We start from the raw sequence: 22,985 nt of genomic DNA on the forward strand, positions 1-22,985 counted from the left end.
CCACAAATTATCACATAGACAGTAACCCACTGAGTACCGAAAAAGTAATCAGAGACCTGGGGACCCAAGTTGATAGTGACCTCTCATTTGACACCCACGTTGCCAAAGTGGTTAGAAAGACTTTCTACCTTGCCCACCTTATCATGAAAGGGTTCACATCCAGATCAAAGGAGGTCATCGTGCCCCTGTACTCCTCCCTTATCAGGCCCATGATTGAGCACAATGCCCCATTTGGTATGTACCTCACCCGGCACTTACAACAGCTGGAGAGACCCCAGAATTTCCTCACCAAGAGAATCAAGGGTCTCCAACATATGTCATATGCTGCCAGGCTAAAGAAACTCCAGCTCTATTCAGTAGCATACCACCTGCTCAGAGGTGATCTGTGCCTGACGTACAAGGCCATGTCCAACCAGGAATTGATGGACATGCTCCACCTCAAAAAATCTAAATCCATAAGAACCACGAGAGCCAAAGATTTAAACCTCAGTACAAACATGAATAGAACATGCTGGAGGGACAGATTCATAACTCAGAGGCTTCCCATACTCTGGAACAAAATCCAAGTCCATGTTAGGCAGAGCCCCTCACTGACTCTCTTCAAGAGAAATCTTGACGAGTGGATGGGAGATCGTAGGTTTACCCCGGGGGTCACCCCTGTGTTGCTACTTGACAGAGGCACAGTAAACTAATTTTAATAAGTAAGGGGGTCTTCAATGTGTCACTATTAGACAAAGGCACAGTATTCTAAATTTATTCTGTACACCTTAGTACCACTACATGGGGTGGCGAAAGCCGCATCTCTAGGGCTAGGCTCCAAATGCCCCAGGGCAGATAGCCTAGTACTAAACTATGAAACTAAGTGAGACAAATGCTTTTTACTTCTCCACAGGTTTAACAAAGTCAAGAAAATTCTTATACAGACATATTTTACTAATGTGATTGATGCTTTGCAGTCTCAAATTTATTCACTAATTTCCTTGTTGCTTCTTTGTGTTCATCTTCATTTCCATCACCCAAATCCAGACTCCAGTTCAATTCCAAAGTACTCCTAATTCTTCTGGATAACTCCTGTGCCTTTGTCTGTTTTTCAAGCATTTTCCTTTGGAACAATGGAAAATGTTTCACTGACAAAGTACATTCATATGCTTTATTATCAGAAGAATGAGAGGCAGAGTCCTCTTCTGCTTGATGGCTCACGTTTTGTTGGGCAAACTTTTATATTTCCTCCTTAACTTGTTCTGCATCAAAAAATGAGTTTGATCCTCTGGGAAAAAAATATTCTGAAGACAGTTGGATACAGCAACTTGAATCTCATACCTGCCTCTCTACACTCCCTGATTACTGGAATAAATTTGTTTTCCTTCTGCCTTGTGTACAGTGAATAATCATTTTCCACAAATACTCTACTGCCTCCAACTTTTAATACTTTGCCGTTTTGCCACAGTTTTGTCAGGATGAACTCTTTCTGCTGGTAGGTTTGCACCTTTACTAATACAAATCTTGAACATTACCTATGAGATGGCACGCCCATCTCCGCTATGCTAGACCAGATAAGAAGTGAAGCTGGACTCGAACAAGGATAATAACAATTTATTCTTTTGAGAATGGACAAACATAGATCATAACAGACAAAGGGTTAAGTGTTTTCATCTGCTGTAAGCAGACTTCCTCAGAACACTGAACCAGTAAAAACAGTACGCTTTTAAAGACTTTTTGGCGCCACTTTTTTTGAAAAAAGTAAATGCTTGACTGATGTTGAACTGAGTTAATTTAAAGTGCCAATGCATGTGTCTTTATGATAACTCATACAATATTACTGTCTTAAAACTTCACCTGATTCCTTACTAAACAACTATAAAATATTTATTACAAAAGCCTAAAAACATATATATATATTAACCAACATTAAAACCCCATTCTAACTGGACTTTTTCAACCTATCTTAAATACATACTGTTTGCACTATAATATAGTATTAAAAAACTAGTAAAAACATTTGTGAAAACATTTTGTAAAAAAACAACAACATACATTTTATAAAAAATAATAAAAAACTTACATATATACTGACTAACAATATTTGTAACAATAAAAATATGTATCAATAAAAAATATGTACATAGTCTATGCTAACTGCAGGAAAGGTTTTATAGATATAAAATCATTAATGCCAGGATTTGTTGTGGCATCTGTCAAAATTTGCCATGCACTTTCCCTTTTACCTAAGAGTGCTTTGTGATTGCCCCCCCCGAGGGGACATATTAACATGATCTATTATGGCAAATTTAAAATTATGAGTCTCTCCACTCTTACTAATATGTCTATACAGTGCGTTCTTCTTATCTTTAACCTTAATCCTGTACAAATGATCATATATACGTTTTCTGAACTGCCTTTCAGTTTTTCCTGTATAAAAGGCAGTACATGATGTACACTTAGCTAAATATACTATATTTTTACTGTTATAATTTCCTTTTCTAAACTTCACATAGGTTTTATTAATGTCATCCAGTTTACATCTTGTGACTTCATTAATGGCAAAACACTGTTTACAGGAGCCACATTTTCTAGTATTAATACTCAAGCTGTTACCACTAATGTTTATTGTCATTCTCTCAATCAACTTCTTGATATTCATACCCATTTTATAAACAAAACATGGTCTATCTCCTACTTCCTTTTTTACTTCGTCATCAACTATCAGGGTCTTCCAATGTTTGTTTATAATATTCTTAATCTCATTCACATTAGGGGAATAAGTCAATACACACACTCTATTGAAATCAAATTCCATTGTATTGTTAGTGCGAGTTAAATTACTATTCACAAAATTACCCAAGATCGGTGGATATTTTTTTTCCCATTCTTTGATAACATAAGATGAAATATCATCAAGTAATGTTGTCGGGTAACCTCTATTAAGGAACATAACTCTACTATTTTGTATTTCATTTACCATGACTTCATAATTAGAGGACATTCTAGCCACCCGTATACATTGACCTTTAAAAATGTTTTTTAATATATATCTAGGGTGGTTGCTAGTATATTCCAGGTATCCATTGGAGAATGTTTCCTTCCTGTATAATTCGGATTGAAATCCTGTACCTGTATGTCTTATAAATGTGTCAAGATAGGCAATACCATCTGTGCTGATTTTGTGAGTGAACTTCAAAAAGCTACTAGATAGATTTAAATACACTATAAAATCATTGATAAGCTCTTCTGGCCCATCCCATAACAGGAACATATCATCAAAAAATCTTGTGTAATACACTACATATTGATAATAAATGCTACCAAATAGGTACCGGTTCTCCCATTCCAGCATGACCATGTTGGCAAATATGGGGGCACAAGATGCCCCCATTGCCACCCCCTTGGTTTGTTTGTAGTGTTCCCCTTCATAATATATGAAGTTATTCTCCAACACCAATCCCATCATGTCCGTAATTAAGTTGATACGGTCCCAACTTAAATGGGAATATCTTCTCAAACTATCACAAAAGTCCTCCAAACCTTGTGTTCTAGGGATGCAAGAGAAAAGGTCAATTACATCCATAGTGATATAAATCAGCTTTCTTTTCCAACTATCAGGTGTAAGGTGAGAGAAAAACATCCATGAATCCTTAACAAGATGTGGTATGTTGGCATATATGTGTTTGACCCATCTGTCTATCGCTACCCCTATATTAAAAGTCTTAGATTTACTGCCAGATATAACTGGGCGGCATGGGGGGTTATTGATATCCTTATGTACTTTGGGGATACCCACTATCATAGCTAAAACAGGAAACTCAACCTTAAGAAAATTGTATGTCTCTAATGTAATCCTATTATCCACAAGATATTCACCTAAAGCTAAATCTATTTTACGATAGCCTATGTTAATCTCGTTAAGGGATATAATTTCGTAATTACCTGTATCCATTAAGATACTTTGTACCTTATTTATGTAGTCCACAGTGTTATATAGGACTATCCCTGCTCCATATCGGGTTTCATAACCCGTATTTCTTTATTTCTCATTAATTCTACCAAACAATTCCTCTCATTTGTGTTTAAATTATCCATATATTCACTTTCCCTGTTCATTTTATTATATCTATAAATATCATGACAGATTAGTTCCTCAAAACTGGTCACTTTCTTGTGAGCAATAGGTATAAAGGTACTTTTTTCCTCAGCTCATTAGATGGTACCTGCTCAAATTTCTTTTGTAATGTAATAGCCAAGTTTAGCCTACGGCAGAATAATTTAACCTCAGTAATAGTGTTTACTAAATTAAATTTTCCTGTGGGTATATATTTCATACCTTTCTTAAAAAGGGAAAAATGTTCTTCCTTAATGTTGATATTAGTATAATTGAATACTTTTAAATCATTGTATTCAATAACTATATTCTCTGTAGCTTGTTTTTTACACATACTGTTGACAATACTATGATCAATAGAGGTGAAAATGTTGTGCTCATACTCATTGGTTTCAATGTGTGAAGTATCTACTGTCTGCCTTGATGATTCCATTGTCGGTAATTCCATTTCTGTGATGGCGGGAAGTATCGACCCCCTTGAAAATTTGTTCCGGTCTCCTTATGTGTCTCCCTACTATCATATGTAACATTCCTATACTCCCTGTCTTGTTCCTGTTTCCATAAATATGCCTTATTGTCATGATATTGTTCTATGTCACGATGAAGTTTGTTGTTTTTCCTATCAAATATCTTTCCTGCCCTTATGTCTGCTAACTTATATTGTTTTTCATATAATTCGTACCATTGGGGGAACACTAGGTCAGTCACTATATCATTATTTAAACTTTCCACTTCACTGACCAACCTGCTTAATTTTCTCATCATTCTTTTTAATTATCAATTTCATAAAACTTATACCAAAACTGTTAAATAAGTTGTTGAATTCAGCCTTAGTATCATTATCCAAGCTCACTCCCTTTGGCATTTTGAAAAACCTTAGTCCCTTTGGTACTATACCTAATGTAATGCACTTCAATAAATATGCATTATCAATTTTTATACTTTTCACTGTTAATAATAATTTACCTAAACTATATATCATGTCTTTAACAGTTTCTTTATTACTAGTCATTTTACTACGGTGCATAACATTTTCATTGTTATTTCCATTAGTATTGAATTCATAGTCCCTTGTTAAAAAATTGTCTAATTTACATTGTTCACGAGCATTTTTATGTGAAACATCTATGGTCTTGCCTCTAGGGCTAGATGAATTCATCACAGTACCTTTAGGAAAGTCCGTTTTAGGTTTAGCAGTCATACCATACGTTTTGACTGGCATTGGACACTTAGGTAGAGCCCCCATGCATTCTAGATCCTCATCGGCTTGGAACAATGAGAAGTCAAAAGTGAAATCATGCTCAGCGGTATTACTGATATCACGAATGGAATTACAGTCTTTTCGTGCTTGTTTAGGCAGACCCGAAATGTCCCTGATGGGTTCACCCTGTCCATTAGGTATGTCAGTCTGTGTGGATACATGGCTTACTGGTAACGAAGTATCCTTTTTCTCTTCTCCATTAGCACTCCTCAAATGCAGTATCGTATTTTGAAGTTGCCCAACTACTTCAGTTAATCGGGTAACACTATCTCGTAACTGATTCATTTCAGCTCTTATTAAAGATATTTGATAGGAAAAACAACAAACTTCATCATGACATAGAACAATATCATGACAATAAGGCATATTTATGGAAACAGGAACAAGACAGGGAGTATAGGAATGTTACATATGATAGTAGGGAGACACATAACGAGACCGGAGCGAATTTTCAAGGGGGTCGATACTTCCCGCCATCACAGAAATGGAATTACCGACAATGGAATCATCAAGGCAGACAGTAGATACTTCACACATTGAAACCAATGAGTATGAACACAACATTTTCACCTCTATTGATCATAGTATTGTCAACAGTATGTGTAAAAAGCGAGATACAGAGAATATAGTTATTGGATACAATGATTTAAAAGTATTCAATTATACCAATATCAACATTAAGGAAGAACATTTTTCCCTTTTTAAGAAAGGTATGAAATATATACCCACAGGAAAATTTAATTTAGTAAACACTATTACTGAGGTTAAATTATTCTGCCGTAGGCTAAACTTGGCTATTACATTACAAAAGAAATTTGAGCAGGTACCATCTAATGAGCTGAGGAAAAAAGTACCTTTATACCTATTGCTCACAAGAAAGTGACCAGTTTTGAGGAACTAATCTGTCATGATATTTATAGATATAATAAAATGAACAAGGAAAGCGAATATATGGATAATTTAAACACAAATGAGAGGAATTGTTTGGTAGAATTAATGAGAAATAAAGAAATACGGGTTATAAAACCTGATAAGGGAGCAGGGATAGTCCTATATAACACTATGGACTACATAAATAAGGTACAAAGTATCTTAATGGATACAGGTAATTACGAAATTATATCCCTTAATGAGATTAACATAGGCTATCGTAAAATAGATTTAGCTTTAGACGAATATCTTGTGGATAATAGGATTACATTAGAGACATACAATTTTCTTAAGGTTGAGTTTCCTGTTTTAGCTACAATAGTGGGTATCCCCAAAATACATAAGGATATCAATAATCCCCATTCTGCCCAGTTATATCTGGCAGTAAATCTAAGACTTTTAATTTAGGGGTAGCCATAGATAGATGGGTCAAACACATATATGCCAACATACCACATCTTGTTAAGGATTCATGGATGTTTTTGTCCCACCTTACACCTGATATTTGGAAAAGAAAGTTGATTTATATCACTGTAGACGTAATTGACCTTTTCTCTTGCATCCCTAGAACACAAGGTTTGGAGGACTTTTGTGATAGTTTGAGAAGATATTCCCATTTAAGTTGGGACCGTATCAACTTAATTACGGACATGATGGGATTGGTGTTGGAGAATAACTTCATATATTATGAAGGGGAACACTACAAACAAACCAAGGGGGTGGCAATGGGGGCATCTTGTGCCCCCATATTTGCCAACATGGTCATGCTGGAATGGGAGAACTGGCACCTATTTGGTAGTATTTATTATCAATATGTAGTGTATTACACAAGATTTTTGGATGATATGTTCCTATTATGAGATGGGCCAGAAGAGCTTATCAATGATTTTATAGTGTATTTAAATCTATTAAGTAGCTTTTTGAAGTTCACTCACAAAATCAGCACAGATGGTATTGCCTATCTTGACACATTTATAAGACATATAGGTACAGGATTTCAATCCGAATTATACAGGAAGGAAACATTCTCCAATGGATACATGGAATATACTAGCAACCACCCTAGATATTTATTAAAAAACATTTTTAAAGGTCAATGTATACGGGTGGCTAGAATGTCCTCTAATTATGAAGTCATGGTAAATGAAATACAAAATATTAGAGTTATGTTCCTTAATAGAGGTTACCCGACAGCATTACTTGATGATATTTTGTCTTATGTTATCAAAGAATGGGGAAAAAAATATCCACCGATCTTGGTTAATTTTTTGAATAGTAATTTAACTCGCACTAACAATACAATGGAATTTGATTTCAATAGAGTGTGTGTACTGACTTATTCCCCTAATGTGAATGAGATTAAGAATATTATAAACAAACATTGGAAGACCCTGATAGTTGATGACGAAGTAAAAAAGGAAGTAGGAGATGGACCATGTTTTGTTTATAAAATGGGTATGAATATCAAGAAGTTGATTGAGAGAATGACAATAAACATTAGTGGTAACAGCTTGAGCATTAATACTAGAAAATGTGGCTCCTGTAAACAGTGTTTTGCCATTAATGAAGTCACAGGATGTAAACTGGATGACATTAATAAAACCTATGTGAAGTTTAGAAAAGGAAATTGTAACAGTAAAAATATAGTATATTTAGCTAAGTGTACATCATGTACTGCCTTTTATATAGGAAAAACTGAAAGGCAGCTCAGAAAACGTATATATGATCATTTGTACAGGATTAAGGTTAAAGATAAGAAGAACGCACTGTATAGACATATTAGTAAGAGTGGAGAGACTCATAATTTTAAATTTGCCATAATAGATCATGTTAATATGTCCCCTCGGGGGGGCAATCACAAAGCACTCTTAGGTAAAAGGGAAAGTGCGTGGCAAATTTTGACAGATGCCACAACAAATCCTGGCATTAATGATTTTATATCTATAAAATCTTTCCTGCAGTTAGCATAGAATATGTAATATTTTTTTATTGATACATATTTTTATTGTTACAAATATTGTTAGTCGGTATATAGGTAAGTTTTTTATTGTTTTTTGTAAAATGTATGTTGTTGTTTTTTTACAAAATATTTTCACAAATGTTTTTACTAGTTTTTTAATACTATATTATAGCGCAAACAGTATGTATTTAAGATAGATTGAAAAAGTCCAGTTAGAATGGGGTTTTAATGTTGGTTAATATATATATGTTTTTAGGCTTTTGTAATAAATGTTTTATAGTTGTTTAGTAAGGAATCAGGTGAAGTTTTAAGACAGTAATATTGTATGAGTTATCATAAAGACACATGCATTGGCACTTTAAATTAACTCAGTTCAACATCAGTCAAGCATTTATTTTTTCAAAAAAAGTGGCGCCAAAAAGTCTTTAAAAGCGTACTGTTTTTACTGGTTCAGTGTTCTGAGGAAGTCTGCTTACAGCAGATGAAAGCGCTTAACCCTTTGTCTGTTATGATCTATGTTTGTCCGTTCTCAACTGAATAAATTGTTATTATCCTTGTTCGAGTCCAGCTTCACTTCTTACCTGGTCTAGCATAGCGGAGACGGGCGTGCCGTCTCATAGCTAATACAAATCCTGGCTGGTTTTTCATAGCCAGGTTTAAAGCATATACACATGGTGTGACCTTCAGTTAACAATTCTTGATGTGGAATACCAGTCCAATTGCTTATTTGTACTTTCATAAAATTAATACAGTCTGTTCCTTCCAGTTTTTCTGGTACAGTAGAAAATCTAAAATTTTCCTTATGTGCTCTATCTAATTCTACCATTTTTGAAACATGTTTTTTCATCAGTCTCATACTCAGCCAACATTTTTTTTCATTTCAACCTCTCATTTTTGCAATTTTATCAGCTGATATGAATTTCTGTTTAAAGCTCCTTCCATTTTTTCAGCCTTTTGTTATTTCAGTTTATATAATCCTTCTGTGTCTGTCTATTTTAATCAGCTCTCAGCACATTTGACTTATTTTGTTCTCTAGATTACTTGAAACCATATCTTGCACCAAAGGAGGAACATGACCTGTTTTTTTTTTTTTTTTTTTTTTTTGCTGCTGCAGGATTGTTCTCAATCAATGCTTTCTCTTCAACTTTTCTAGATGATTTTCTTTCAGGCTCTCTAAGTTTCCTTCTTTACTGGCATCCAGACAGTGTATTTTCTAGCCAGTAACTGAATTCACTAAAAGTGACAGAGTTCCTGACCCTTGTCTTTCAGTTTATTTTTTCACACTGGGAGAGCTGAAGTTAAGCTGCTGATTAGTGTGTAACCATCTTGGAAATTCCCAGGATCAGTCATTTTTATCTAGAAACATCCCAATCCTTCTCAGATGTCTATGTCAAAAATTAATAATAATGACCAAAGTCACATATTTCAAAAACACAGTAGCCAAAGTATTTCTTCTTAATTCACACACACGTATGCAATGTAACGAATTAAGCTCCTGACAGCAATATCAGTATCCCATTACTTGGCTGTCTCTTCCCCATTTACCACAAATACTGTTCAAACCTGTCAGGGCACATACTGTTTTCTTCTTTACTTTTACAATTATCACAGAGATTTGGATTTCATTTAAAACTATTATTTTAAATTTCACAGAAAAAAAACACTGACAGGCAATTTCTAACCAAAACAGAACACTCTCACATCAAAAACATTCTTTACATGAGAAACAGGAAACTTCTGTTCCCTTGAAACTCACATTTATTGAAAATGCATCTGCCAACCCATTAAACTACAAGAGATGTGTTGGGATTCATACTCAATTAGCATATACTGAAGCATTAATTAATGTCTATGTGAAGGATGCACTATTCAAAAAACAAAATATATAATGTATTTCCTAACAGCCTGGGATAGCCACCTGGACATGTGTCCCTTTTCAGGAGCAGCCCAGGAGTACTGTCTGGTGAACTTACTTGGCAGGGTCGCAAAAGACAACTGAAGGCTGATTAAATCAAACCATGCACTACAGGAAACAGCCCTTTAGCATACCATAACCTTACTCATCTGCACTAACTGCTAGACAAACTGTTGTAGCCTAAAGATAGTGCATTTCATACTTGTGTGCTGCAAAAAACAAGCTAAATTAAAAATGTATTTATAGTTAAAATAGTAACATTAAATTCAACCATCATAGTATCCAATTTATTCACAACTAAATAATAAATACACTGTCAACATTAAGGAAACTATCATATCTAAAGAACATGGTTCATGTAATGATGTTTCTGTTTACTACAATCATCTTCCTTCCTTTACACTATAAGTACTTGAATTCACAGGTACTAGTTACTAGGCATGCAGTCCAGGGGACTGTCCTAGCAGTGCATCCTCTCTTGCTTTTTTGGTCTATGAATAAAGCAAACCTTTCTTCCAGCTCTTCTGCTTTTTCCCTGTCTTTTGTTGTCTCCTGCCATATTTGTTCAGTCTAGCCATTTCTGTCCTTCCCTTTTGCCTTTCTGATTCATATTTCACAAGCCATTGTTTCTCTTTCTGAGCCTTTCCACCAACTCTCCATCAATCTGTGCCTCTGCTGCCCTTACCACCTTGTTGTCTTTCTGCTTGCCCCACTACACTATGCCTCCTCCAGTTCCTCATCACCTTCCTACTACTTCTATGTCCTATCTTTTGTCATGTTAGCCTCACAGCAGCCTATGCAGAATTGTTGACAGAAACTCTGAACAACCATGTCAATGGCTACATAGATGCTGCTGCACCTACCAGAAGTAAGCCCAAAACTAATTCCAAAACAAACCACCCTGGTAGCATCCCAAATTAAACAGGTTATAAAACAAAAGAAAAAAATCATGGCTAAAATCAGGAAGTGTAAGTCCCATAAGATACGAACTCTCTTATCAAATTAAGCAGGCAACTAAGAGGGTTAACTAAGTCAATAAATCCAATTTTGAGGTGAAGATAGACTCCCAGGCAAATGTCAACCAGAAAACTTTCTTCAGTTATATCAGAAACCTCAAAAGTAGCACACAGCAGTGTGCTGAACTGGTGGTTAATGGTGCCATGTTCATTGAACTGGGCGATATAGCAAATCTGCTGGCTAACAAATTCAGCCCCAGCTTTGCTCCCAACTCATCTCCAGGCACTCCCCAAGAAATACTTTAAACATAACTCCTCCAACTATAAATGGAGACCATGTCCTGGCCGCACTTGCTAAGGCCAAGAACACAATCTCAATAGACCCTGATAATATCCTGGGATGTCTCCTGAAAAGTCTAAAATATGACCTATCAGGGCCACTGGAATTACTGTTTAGCTATAGTCTCAAAATAGGCTTAGTGCCACTAGAACAGAGGAGTGCAACAGTCATCCCCATTCACAAGGATGGACCAACAACAGATTCAGGAGACTACAGGCCCATTAGTCTGACTAGTCTTATATGGAAATCCATGGAAAAATGATCATAGAAATGATCAACAAAGACAAAAAAGACCTTCAGACACCGGATCCATCCCAGTTTGGCTTTGTCAAAGGGAGGTCATGCCTGTTGAACCTGGTGGACTTCTTTGAGAAGGTTACCAAGGCAAGGGATGAGGGTAAAACAGTAGATGCTGCCTACCTTGACCTGGCTAAAGCATTTGATGCAATACCCCACTCAGACTTTGTTAACAAACCTACAGAATTAGGCATAACCCACTATATAATGCACTGGATACCCAAATGGCTCACAGATAGGACCCAGGAAGTTAGGACTGGTGAGATCACCTCCACAAAGAGGCAGGTCACCAGTGGAATCCCTCAGGGCTTTGTGCTGAGCCCGTTCTTCTTTGGCATCTGCTTCTCAGAGGTCAAGACCAATGTCAAAGGCCCCTGCCTGACCAGGTTCGCAGATGACTGCAAACTGGGAGTAGTCATAGAATCCCCCCATACACAAACATCTTACAAGAGAGTCTAACACAGACAAATGACCAGTACCAAAGCCAGTGGTTGAAACTAACTCAATTCCAAGACATGCATTGGGAAGTTGGCCACCCTAGGAAACTATGTCATTGATAAAACACTCCAAAGATTAGGCCATCTAGTTAGGGATCTGAGAACACATGTAGACAGCAACCTGGACTTCAACCAACAAGTATCCAAGATACTAATAAAATCCTTCTATGTTATTCAATGCGTAAGCAAGGGTGTGGCATCTAGGCCAAGGGAAGTCACTGTACCACTGTGCTCAGCCCTCATCAGACCATTATTGAGTATAATGCCCCCTTTGGTATGTACCTGACAAGATACATGCAGCAACTAGAACATCCACAAATGTTCCTTACAAATCGAATACAGGGCATAAACACAATGTTGTATATGGATTGCCTCAAAGTCCTACCTCTATACTTAGTGTCCTACAGACTACTAACAGGCAATCTATGCCTGGCATTAAAGGCATCCTTGGATCCCTCTATGATGAACCTTTTGCACATTTGCAAAACAAATAGCATCAGAATTACTAGATCTAAAGACTTAAAGTTTGATTGCAACATAAACAAGACATATTGGACAGACAGATATGTGTCACAGAGATTTCCCATTCTCTGGAATAAGCTCCACATCCATGTGAAGCAAAGTCCCTCCCTAATTCTGTCTAAGCATAAGTTGGACCATTGGATGGGAAATGGAAAATTCACCCCTGGTCTGCTGCCAGTATCTCTGATGGACAGAGACAGTCATTTAATCATGACATAACCAACAATTACCCACAATATTAACATCTAAAACATATAACTCGTGGGACACATTTGGGTTGCATGACCAGGCAGGCCGTAGTGGTCGCTAGCCTAGTATACATTTATGAACCTATGAAACCACATTGGCATTTTTCTCGTTTTGCCTTTCTGCTTCTTCTTCATGCCCTTATTCTTAGTCCTAAATATAAATACTTGTTGTGGCTGCCTGGAAGGAAAAGTCAGAATACCAAGATGGGAAATTAAAAATTCATTTAATAAATCCAACAGTCAAGCGCTTTCATTTCTTAACATAGAAACTTTTTCAGAACTAACCATCTCATTCCCTCTAAACCTTATATTCATTAAAACAACCAATACCAAAACAGCTTGAATTAAGACATTAATTCAGATATAAATTACTTAAAGAAACATATGTATAAAACAATAATCATCCTCAAAAACTATTAAACGTCCATATTTTTCAACTTTAATAAACAATTAATAGACACTGCATCATTTATCCCCAGCCAATTTAAAAGAAATTGTCATTTAAGTTTATTTATTTAAATGCTCCCCAGTAACATAGCCCCTCAAATCATCATTAACTTGTTCCATCACTACAAATCTAAAATCATGTAGAGGACAATTCTATATATGTCTATATAAAGCATTGGTGTTCTTACATTTTTTTAATGTCCAATGTGTGTTCGTATATTCTTTCTCTTATTTTCCTGGATGTTTTCCCAACATAAAAAATGGAACATATGGAACAGCAGGCCACATATTCTATCTAGCTGGAGTCACAAGAAAAATGCCCTCTGATTTTATATTCAAAACCATTAATGTTAATAATAATGTAGTTAAAACATAGGGACACTGTTTACATCTCCCACATTTTCTCATACCCTCATTTCTTTTAATCTGCGGTCTAGTTTGTTCTAAAAGTTATTTAAAAGATTTTGCACTCCTGTAAACTATATGGAGGCATTTCCCAATAACTTAACATTCTTATCATCCATAGAGAACAACACCCAACTGGTTGAAAAAACTTTGGCAATAGCATAACTATCTACAGAAAAAGTAGAAATATACAACTTCTGGCCTTCAGGCCGAGTTTGAGTTAACATTAACATCTCTCATTTCAATCCAAGATGTTGTTGGATTCCCTTGACCTAGCAACGGTACATAAAAACCTTGTTCTTGCTTCCAAACCACTACATCCTTAATCTCTGACAAAAAAGGCTTAGGATATCCCCTTCTTTCAAACATCTGTAAAATATAGTCACACTCTTTATAGAAAACTTCTATATCGATGACCATCCTAGCCAACCTTACCAGTTACCTCTTCACCACTGCCTTCTTCTGATGTTTAAGGTGCCAACTAGTAAAGTGCAAATATGACTCATGCTTCTTAAGACAGAAGTGGTGAACTTCATGACACCCATGCAGATGGACAATACAGTTACAACCGCTGAATCCTACACAAATGTACTCTATAAGCACTTACACGAGTGCATGGATCGTGCTATTCCAAACAGAACCAAGACGCTATCCTCCAAAAAAGGAAGCCAATCTGGTGGTCCCCTGCCATAAACAAACTGTACAACAGAAGGAAGAAACTGTTGCAAAAGAGAGTAAAATCCCATGAGTGGAGGAGCTCCCTGGTCAGCCTCAGTAAGAAGCTGAGATCCCTTATAAGATCCTCTAAAGTTAGCTACGAAAACAAAATTGCCACTAAATCCAAGGACAACCACAAAGCATTCTATAGCTATGTCAAGAATCTAGATGGCAACACCCAGATCTGCTCTGAGTTACAGCACAAAATCACAAAAATTACAGAACCAACTGATATTGCCAACATCCTGGCAGATTGGTTCAGTGCTAACTTTACACCCCTCTCACCCCCTAAAGGGCCTATATCTATACAGGAAGAATGCAGAGTCCCTGTAATCACAACTACGCAGGTAAAAGCTGCACTTTCTAAAGCCAAAAACACAGCATCCATGGGACTGGACAACATCCCAGGCTGCGTTTTACATGAACTTCAGAAAGAACTGGCTCCCCACTTAAGCACCATGTTTAATAATAGCCTCGCATCAGGCTTTGTGCCCACTGAATGATGCACAGCAACAGTTATCCCACTCCACAAAGGGGGAGCCACCACTGATCCTGGGAACTATCGACCTATTAGCCTGATGAGCCTGGTCTGCAAGGCCATGGAAAGTATCATCATGGAACTCATAAACAAAGACATTGGTAACCTCCAGACTCTGGATCCCACCCATTTCAGGTTTGTGAAAGGCAGATCATGCTTTCTGAACCTGATCGACTTCTTTGAGGCAGTCACCAAAGTCGTGGATGAAGGTAAGGTGGTTCACACAGCCTATCTTGACCTTGCCAAGGCTTTCAACACCATCCCCCATTCTAGAATTATAGCTAAACTCACTAAACTAGGTATAAATCCCTATGTCACAAGATGGGTTGCCAACTGGCTCACTGACCGAACCCACACTGTAAAAGTTGCAGACTCCAAATCTGACCTCAAGGCAGTGACAAGTGGAGTGCCACAGGGTTCCATCCTGGGACCTCTCCTGTTTGGTATCTACTTCTCTGAAGTACAGGCTAACACAGAAGGCCTCTGGCTGATGAAGTTCACAGATGACTGCAAACTAGGAGCCATAGTCAAGTCCCCAAATGATCTGGACATCCTACAGAAGGGCCTCACTGAGACAGATGCCTAGTGTCAGAGCCATGGCCTCAAGCTCAACGCCAAAAAGTGCAGTGTCATCCCCTTTGGTAAAAACTCTGTACCCATGACCTACCACATAGGCAGCAATCTACTTAACACCGAATGCGTGATAAGAGACCTTGGGACCCAGGTGGACAGTAGTCTCTCCTTTGATAGGCACATTGTCACAGTAGTCAGGAAGTCCTTCCACATGGCACACCTTATCATAAAAGGGTTCTCATCCAGGAAAAAAGAGGTCATTGTTCCCCTCTACTCGTCACTCATTAGACCCATTACAGAGTACAACGCCCCTTTTGGAATGTACCTCACAAGACATCTGCAGCAGCTGGAAAGGCCACAGAAGTACCTCACAAAGAGGAATATTGGCTTCAAACAAATGCCCTACACTGACCGCCTCAAAAAACTCCAGCTTTACTCCGTAGCATATCGCCTAATCAGAGGTGATCTCTGCCTAACATATAAAGCTATGTCAAACCCAGAGCTGTTGGACATGTTACACCTAAAGAAATCCCAATCCCTCCAAGCTACATGCTCTAGGGACCTAAACCTTGTCATCACAACAAACAGGACACGCTGGAGGGATAGATTCCTGTCCCAGAGACTTCCTATACTCTGGAACAAGCTACCCATCTATGTCAAGCAAAGTTCTTCATTAGCACTCTTGAAGAAAAATCTTGATGAGTGGATGGGAAATAGGAAATACACCCCGGGGATCACTTCTGTGTCTCTGCTGGACACTGGCACAGGAAAATATCTTTCTTGGGTGGTGAAAGCTATGGTACCTTGCTGTCTAGGCTTACGTAGGCCCATGGGCCGATAGCCTAGTACCTACCTATGAACCTATGAACCTATGAATTAGAAAAGGTTGGCTTTCTAAAAATATTGGCTGTAAAATGATGCATACTTTTTTCCAACATTATGTCTAAAATTAAATTCTTTTATCATCATACACATAAGAAAACTTTAATAAATTGGCGGTATTATTTAAGTACCTAACAAAATCAATCAATCTTTCCTTTGTATCAGTCCAAATTAAAAATATATCATCCAGGTAATGTGTATAGAAGGCCCAACAGTCTTTGAATTCACTGTTAAACACATATTGTGCTTCCCATTGGACCATAACCAGATTAGTGAAACTGGGGCACAAGCAGCGCCCATCGTCAGTCTTAAATATTTCATCCCTAACCCTTTCCCTTTCCTTGTTTACTACATCAATTTGCTTTTCATCCTTAACAAACTGTTGACCCTCTCCCCAACTCATCATACTCCAGCGTCCTAAAATCCCTTAAAATTGTCATCATCTCGCCATTCTTACTCTTCACCTCAAAACTGTCTTCTTTTAACTTTATTGAATGCAATAACTAACAAAACTAAGTAATAACAATTAACTTCAAAAATAGACAAACATTCACAAAAATTATAGATTGCAAACCTCCAATGATAAACCTTTCACCTGATATCATATTCCTCCAAAACTTTCATACCACAAAGTGACATATGATCACTCTTGGCTAAATATACCTTCATCTAGATGTCTATAAGAATAGCAGCATCTCAAAACAGCATATGTGTGGACTATACAACAGATATGTGAATGAACCAGGTATGGAAATAAGGTACATAAGGAATATTGATGGTGGAATGAAAAATTCCAGGGAACTTCTTTTGATACAAAAGAAGAAAGGAGTACATGAAAAAGTAGGAGACAGAAAATATGGATGAGGCTAAGAAGGAATACTACTTGATTAACAAAGAGGCTAAGAGGGTAGTCAAAATAGCAAAGAACAAGGCATTAGAGGCACTCTACCAGCTTCTGGAAGGTGACTCAGCAGATGGCACAAAGAATATTTCTCAGAATGCAAGGCAAAGACAGGAAGATGAAGAAGATAGTCATCAGGCATAATTCATAAGGGACATGAGCAACAACCAGATTAACAGCCCACAGGACATCAAAGGCCGATAGAAGGAATACTTCCAGTAGCTTCTAACTGATGAAAACTCCACACAAGCTATACTGCTCCATGCACAACTTATGATAAAATGCAAAGAACAACCCATTTTAGAAGAAGTAAGAACAACTTTAAAGAAAATGAAGTCAGGGATAGCACCAAGCACAGAAGAGATCATGACAGATATGATAAAGATGTTGGGTGAGTTGGGGTGAAAAGGCTCCTGAAGATACTCATAGCAGTATGGTGAGAGAGATGTATGCTATATGACTGCAGAATAAGTATCCTAGTGCCAGTGTACAAGAATAAAGGGGATATTCACATCTGTGGGAGTATGCAGGTATCTAACTCCTGTCATACTGCATGAATGTCTGGAGAGGGTAACTGAAAATGAATATGATGAATACCAGAAAGAAAGGTGAGAGATGAGCAGTTTGGTTTTAGATCAGGATGCAGCACGTGACCTGATGATTGCAGTGAGACAAATAGTGGAGAAGAAGCTAGAGATGAGGAAAGAGTTTAACTGGACATTCCTAGACTTCGAAAAACATATAACAAGGTCCCAAGAAAGTTTATTTGGGCATTCCTGCAATCATTCAAAGTCTCAGAAACATTGGTAGAATTAGTGCAGGCTATGTACAAGGACTCAGTGCCACAAGTATAAATAGTGTTCTGACTCACAGAGGAGTTCCCAGTAGAAGTGGGTGTGCATCAGTGTTCAGCACTGAGCCCACTGCAGTTCATATGGACTGGAGGGGACAGAGCAACAACGTTGTCATATGCAGATGATGAGGCATTACAAGCAGACCCTGAACTGGAGCTTCATGAAATGATGGAATAATGTAATGTTAACTGAAGGCACTTGGAATGAAACTGAGTACAAACAAAACAGTTATCATGACAGCAAACAGAAGAAATCAAAAGAAGTTGAAAATTGAGGTGGTAGGAAAAATAATGGAACAGGTTAAGAAGTGAAGTCTGAATTAGGAGGCCAAAGACAGAATCATTGTGACTTCAGTCAACTGGCATAGAGTGTCAGGGTAGTGTGTGACAGAAGAATGCCAAAGAAATTAAAAAGTAAAGCGTACAAAGTAGTGGTACAACCAATACTACTGTATGGTACAGAAATATGGGCAGGGAAGTCAGAGTAGCTGAGCAAGCTAGAAGTGATGGAGATGAAGTGCCTGAGATAAGTGGTAGGACATGCCCTGTGGGGCAGACAAAGAAATGAAAACATCAGAGCAGAAGCCCAAGTACTTCCAATTGCAGAAAATGTCCAAGAGAACAGTTTATAGAGTTTTAGGCACACATGCAGGCAAGCAGACATAATTTGGTGAAAAGGATTTAAGAGACAGGAAGAACACAAAAGGAAGTGAGGACATCTGGCAAAGAGATGGATGGATGGACTGTGTGAGAGAAGACCTGTAACATTCAGATATGACCCTCAAAGAAGTAGGAGAGTGACGGGTGGCAACAGTTCACTTGACAACCTGATAAACTGTAAAAAACAAATGGGGAAAAAGCTGGTTGATGATAATGATGAAGCTGTCCTTCTGACATCAGTCCCTTGCAAAAGGGAGGGGTAGTGCAGAACTGATGCCGATTGCATACTCCACTCAAGCATCGTCACTGAGTGGGAGTGCAGGGTTAGGGTTGAAAAGTAAAAAATCCTGAGCCACCATAATAGCTACTTAAAATCTGGCCCCTTTTTGCAACCCTCCCCACAGTAACGTGGGAATAAATGGGCCAAATGGCTGAAAGTAGGTTTATGATTTGCAGGCAGCAGGAGCAAAATAGAACAAAAATGTCATTCTTCTCATTCAGCTGGTGCTCTTATTTTCCTGTTATAACATTCTTAAATTTCTCACGTTTTTATTTTCATTTATTTCTTTTTATTTCTATAGGTATAACATTTTTTTAATATTGCTAGGCCTTTCTGCCTCAAGGTTTATCTTTGACAAATTAAAAAATAATTAAAGATGGATAACAGTCAAGCATCTGTAAGGATCCCACACATAGGCCCACAGAAATGGATCCAAATACCTTGTATGTAATGTGACTACTTATATGCATAATAGCAATTCACTCAGTACACAGGCTGTACTCATTACAGGCAATAAATATAACACTGACTCACTTTGGTTTGAGTATTGAATTGCTACTCCTACTACTACTTTATTTATGAATGTTTATGGTTTGTTATATACCATTATTGTTTTATGTTATACTTCATTATATCTCTGACAGTTGTAAGGTTTAAACTCTCACATTTAATCATCACTATCATCATCCTCTTCCTCACTCCCCCCTTTTTCCCATTTTCTACTTGGGTCCTGATGTCGTGTCAACTGTCGCCATCTCTTTCCATTCAGTGCTACTCTCCTACCTTTGTCGACACTCATACCTAACTATCTCAGGTCTTCTCAAACACAATCCATCTACCTCTTTGCTGGATACCCTCATTTCCTCTTGCCTTCTTTCTGTTTGTCCCAAATCTTCCTCACCAGATTGTCTTCTGCTTTTCTGCACATGTGCTCAAACCACCTTAACCTGTTCTGTTTGACATTTTCTGCAGTTGAAACTACTTTGGCTGAAACTTTCACATTTAAGACAACTGATTATTCTTAATAAATGTTCTTTACAATAGTACTTGTCAGGTATTACTTTGGCTTGTCGCCGAGTCTTAGATGAAAGCATCCATCTAGGACTAATCCACTTATCCAGTTGTCAGATAATAAGAAAATAAGTAACTAAATAAATAGTCACGAGAGTAGTCTAAAGTTCTTTTGCCGTACTAGTAGCAAAATTAGGGAAGAAGACAAGGAATACATATTTAGCTAAGCTATTTGTAAAAGAGAATATTAAGGTTCAGTAAGTCTGCTCTTTGGTTGCGTTTGTAGAATAATGGGGACAGGATAGTGTGCGTGTGTGTGTGTGTGTGTGTGTGTGTGTGCGCGCGTGCACGTGTCCATGTATGTGCATGTGTGTGTGTGTGATACCTCAGTCTCAACTGTCCAAATTTTCGCAGAATGTCCAGATTTTTGCCTCATGTTTTTGGTCCATTCCTCATAAAACTTTTTTTTTTATTTTGGCAAAGCAGTGAAGACTGAATTCACTGAATAATGACAAGCATGCAAGTTTCAGACTTCATATCCTTCAGAAAAATATATGGTAACACAAAACCTTTTATTCTAGCAACTTTCTAAGTTTATAGGAACAATATTTGTAATGTGTCCCTATTTTGGGGCCTTTGTTCCCCCATCATTTTGGGCTTTGTCCAGATATATTGTGCTAAGAGTTGAGTAACTTAAGGTTGCCTGTTTATTTTGATATAGCAGTTAACTCGGCAGCTGAAAATATTGAATGACGGCATGAGGATTTTAGCCTTAAACTGTTAATAAAGATGCTCCAGTTCTTACTAATACTATTTTCCCCAATGCAGTTAGCAGTTGGTCATATCTGGTTAACTATAGGATGACGCCTGACGCATGAATTCTGTATTTTTTTGTTTTCAAATAAAAAATCAATAGACTACTTTAAATAAATTTCAATGTTCTGTGCCAGTGTTTTGGCACTGGTATAGCTCTCAACCAATCAGGGACAAACCTCAATAGAATCAGGGGCAAATCCAGAAATAGTCAGGGTCAAAAAGGGACAATTTTAAAATATTAGTACTATTAACTTCTGACATAGACAGAATAACAGAATGTGAATTAAAATACATTTCTGAAATAGAAGTATATAACTATTCAAGTATTGTCATTATTTATTATTAAGAGTAATTCGCAACCTCTTCTCCAAACTTCATCAATTTAAATAGGGTTTAAGATGGACAGAACAAAAATTTGAGTCAAAATCAGGGATAGCTGTTCATCTTATTAGGCAAAGAGAAAATAAGGAGATGCAACTCACCTAGGAAGGGGGAAGACGCTGGTGTAGTAGCCACAGCAACATGGTACGTGTATGCGCACACCACCTTACGGTGGACTAGGCGCGCGCCTCGCTGACAACGAGCAAGAGTGGCTGCTTCTTGACGACGCACGGTTGTCAGTGGCGGGGATATCTTCTCGTGTCTCTGGTAATGAAAGATCAAAATACTTCTTCTGGTAGTTTCTTATACTGAACAGGGCTTTCCAGCATAAACCATGATCCACTTCGACTAGAACGGACTTGGGTTATTACAGGGAAATAACGACGTCGGAGGAAGGCAGCAGGAACAAAAGACATGAAAATGATTCGTTTTCGTAGCTCGAGCATCAAATCCTTAAACCAGGAGCTGAAATGTACGATCCGTTTGTTGGATGATTCGGAGATCTCCTGTAGCATCCAGGTACAGTAGGGCATGTCAGGGATCTCTTAGTCACATTACTGGGATTTAAACCTTGTAAAATTGGAATACAACTGTTTCAAGTACATCACTCTTTATCGGGCAACGTTGGGAGATTTGTCTCAGAGATTTATCATGCAGGCATGTTTTCAATGAGTAATTATGTAACAGTCGGCAATCAGCATCACTCTTGTTTGCACTGAATGTGATTTGTTGTAGTAAGCTGTCATTCGGTACAACGTGCTGGTGAGAAGTTTGCGAAAAGGAAGATGTGCCTGTGTGCGTGATCATTACTTTTGCATTATTTATACTGTGATGCGTTTCTCTCATGGGATTGTGTGGTCTGATTACAAAACTGACGCCAAGAAGAGAATGTGTCTTCCCTGCACAACGTGTTGTTTATGGAAAACAATGTGCATGCTGTGTGGTGGACCGTCTCTAAGATGAGTCTAGAGTTGTGACTTAGAAAAACAACCAGATGAACAATTATTGTATTGATAAGACCGTCAGTACTATTATTATCAGTGGAGAGGATGCTGTGCCCCATTGTAGTAGTACACTGTGCATGTGTGTGTAGCCGTGGTCACATATCGAAGTGTTGGCGTGTCCGTGGGTAGCGGCTGACAACTTGCAGCCGTTTACTCCCAATTTTCAGGGGTGTCATTAACCTTTTTAGTGTCTCTCTGTCTCCCCACCCCCATGCCTGTTCTGTGATAACGTTATTTACATTATATTTGGACACGTGAGTCATCCGGGGAAGCTTCCCTAGAAAAGGCAGAGCTGGGAGTGTGAGGCAGATGGAAAATCAGAACGATTATACCAACTGAACAGCTGATGTGCTAACGGTTTATAAGAAAGAATCCTTGGTGTGTGTACGTGTGTGTCCCTTTCGAAATACAAGAAGATAAAATTTCTCTTTGAAGTGAAATGATCGCGAAGTGTTTTTGTGAACCATGAATGCAGTTTCTGGTTTAGAGCTTGTA

General features: G+C 37.7%; 1 protein-coding gene across 1 annotated transcript in view; it reads right to left on the reverse strand.

Annotated features, from left to right (window-relative positions):
• Positions 1 to 22,280, reverse strand: part of GKAP1 (G kinase anchoring protein 1) — a 2,226,639-nt gene extending 2,204,359 nt beyond the window's left edge. The window contains exon 1 of the mRNA XM_044083704.1: positions 21,588 to 22,280. The gene's annotated coding sequence lies outside the window, so the exon portion shown is untranslated. The remainder of the gene's footprint in view (positions 1 to 21,587) is intronic.
• Positions 22,281 to 22,985: the final 705 nt, after the last annotated feature.

The sequence above is a fragment of the Protopterus annectens genome, chromosome 9.part0 (assembly GCF_019279795.1).
Source record: "Protopterus annectens isolate FY-2018-M chromosome 9.part0, PAN1.0, whole genome shotgun sequence".
Lineage (NCBI taxonomy): Eukaryota > Metazoa > Chordata > Ceratodontiformes > Protopteridae > Protopterus > Protopterus annectens.